We start from the raw sequence: 2,870 nt of genomic DNA on the forward strand, positions 1-2,870 counted from the left end.
TGATTATTGTTACATATCCTAATCTTTAAAAAAGGTAAAATAATTTTTGGATCAATGTTTGAGAAACAGGCGTACTTTATAAGAAACATCAAGTTCAAAGGATAATACATCCTCATCCTCTGGAATAAGATAAAGGGGATACTCGCCTGTAGTTAACAAGTGATGAATTTTTTCTTCCTCGAGTATATGTCAGGATTGCATACAATTGTTAATGATAAATGCATACTAAACTAAATCCATAACAATTTTATCTTGGATGTTAACAAAAAGGCCAGGCTTCTCATTAACAACTGCTCAATGACGGAGAAATAAACAAAATACTCCCTTTGAATCCTTTTAGAAATATCATTATAGGTGTGTGCGCAAATGAATTTAATCAAGTCAAGCGGCGATCGAACTTGATGAACTACTTTTGTGCAATCAGTTTGAACTGGTTCCACATTAAGATACTGCAGTTCAGCCCCATGCACTTGTTTATGGGTGTGAAAAACACTGAAAAAAGAAAAAAGTATGAAAAAAAGCTTGTTCATGGAATCAACATGTTTTCCACCTAATGTCACAGAAAACTCATTGAACTCTTTTCCTTAGTGAAGTGTAGAATTTTACAATTGGTACAACGCTCTTTCTATAGCATCAATTAATAGTCTTAATTATAACCCAAAACACAAAAGGCAGTGCTGCTGCACTTTAGATTCTTCTATGTGCAGGATATGGAAAGGCAAGAGCAAAGTCGGCCTACATTTACCCAAGAGGTTATTTCCCATAGATGCAAAAAATAAAAATAAAAGAGATATATCTCCACTCGTCTAGGCTTTGGTAAGGCAAAGTTACAAGATATATGTGCTAGTGAGAGATAATATGTACTGGTGGATTAGTAGAGGCATGCAAGTTGACTCGGACTATAAAATTAATTAAATGAATATATTTTAACTCAATTAAAAAGGAACACTATTGGAATTCTTTTTTGTTCCAACAATAAATATTTGACTAGACATATAAATTATGATTTGATCTGAACCCCATTGTTTTAGAGATAGACACAGTACTAAAATTTCAAAGAAGTACAACTAAGCATTGTACTGAGTTTGCAAAATGTGTTGATTTTGAGGTGTTCTCCAACAACAAAACAAGTTCCCTTTTTTTAAAAAGTAAAGATTTCATTACTCTATTTTCAAAAACTCAAAAACAATGGAAATATTCAACCCAGCAGATTTTTGCAATAACCCCTAAATGGAACTGCGAAACTCAAAGATTTCAACTCAAACTCAGTAAAGTAAATAATTCATTATAAAATCAAGAGATAGAATTACCTTGAGGAGTGAGCTCTGTACAATAAGCGAGAGTGAACCTCCAAGATTAAGATCAATCACCAAACACTTTTTCCCTAGAATCTGCAACTCCAACTAAATATTCAATTAACGTTTCAACTTTTTCTGTTAAATTTATAGAAAAAACAGCAGAAAAGAGGAAAGAAACTCACGTTCTTCAAAATTGTAATGAGCTCTTTCTGCGATTGATCTCTGTAAAGTAAATTTTGAGAGAACTTGATCAAGTCGGAGACAAAAAATGTGCATAAATGTTGATGTACATTATAATTATGCATATGTAATTGTACCTTATGGATTTAAGATTTATCGGAGCATTATCCAAATTCGAAACTTGGCGCCATTTTCAATCATATCTCGAACTTTTGTTGTTCGATGATTTGAATTCTTCTTTTTTAGTAGGGACTATATGGAAATATAGTCCAAGTTTAATATGGGCCTGTTGGACCTCCAAATGGGCTTTATACAATACCCAGTTAGATTCAATATTTTCTTTTTCTTCCCGACATTGTTATAGTATAAAAACAAAAAAGCTAACTCTCAAAACCCGTCCTCAATTCGACTAATAAGTCGTAACTCGCATGCATACCTAAGATATATAGGACCAAAATCTTATTGGTAATTGAATTCCTATATGGAGAGTCCTTATTGTAGTCAAATTGAGTCTAATTCCACCTACCATAAAATAATAAAATAGAGATATTGTTTTTGACAGACTCCCAACTAAAGATAATTATATATGTATAATATATAATAGATGGAAACGACCCGTGTTGAAATTTTTATTGGGAAAATTAACAATGTCTAACACAAAAAATACATTACTTAAAAAAATAAACCCTTCATTACTGAAAATAGTCATGCCACACTTCTTATTTCTCAAAAAAATGAGCAGGCAACAACAAACTTAATTCTCTTATTCTTCTTGGTTATGATGTTGTACACTTAATAGACATTTATCAATAGGAAGAATAGAAACAGGGGTTTGAGTATTCTGACTAACTTTATTCACATTAGATTATTTGTTGTTTCTCATTCATTTACAAAGATTTAAAGTAGCAAGTGTCAATATTTTCTGCAAATATAAACCTACAGTTTGCTGCCAATGCAAACAACAACAGTATATCGCTCTTGGACTTTCTCTTTTTATTTTCATTATTCACTGTACATCTCTCTTCTAGTTGCATCTCAAAAAGCAGCTTATTGCAATTCTTCACCTTAGAACATCTAACAAAAAATATTTACTTTTATCTAAGACTTAACAGAAGGGATGAAATCCAATATGCTCTTAAAAATAAAAAGAATGAAGAAGGAAAAAATAAATTGAAAGAAATTATTCTTGAATTCAATATGTGAAGTACTTATTATGCTATTAGTAGAAGCATTACCACTGACTTCTTACTTTTTAACCTACTGCAAATAACCTCATAAAATTTTTAGTAATATATATGACTTCAAAAAATAAAATTCAAATCTTGTGGCATGAATATTACTTTAAGAAACTGAGGTGATATCTTCTCTATTTCTTTTTTGGTTGATGAGAAT

At 31.0% G+C, this 2,870-nt stretch overlaps 1 pseudogene; it reads right to left on the minus strand.

Annotated features, from left to right (window-relative positions):
* Positions 1-2,512, minus strand: part of LOC107017185 — an 8,126-nt pseudogene extending 5,614 nt beyond the window's left edge.
* Between the last annotated feature and the right edge of the window lie 358 nt (positions 2,513-2,870).

Source organism: Solanum pennellii, chromosome 1, assembly GCF_001406875.1.
Source record: "Solanum pennellii chromosome 1, SPENNV200".
In the NCBI taxonomy this organism is placed as follows: domain Eukaryota; kingdom Viridiplantae; phylum Streptophyta; class Magnoliopsida; order Solanales; family Solanaceae; genus Solanum; species Solanum pennellii.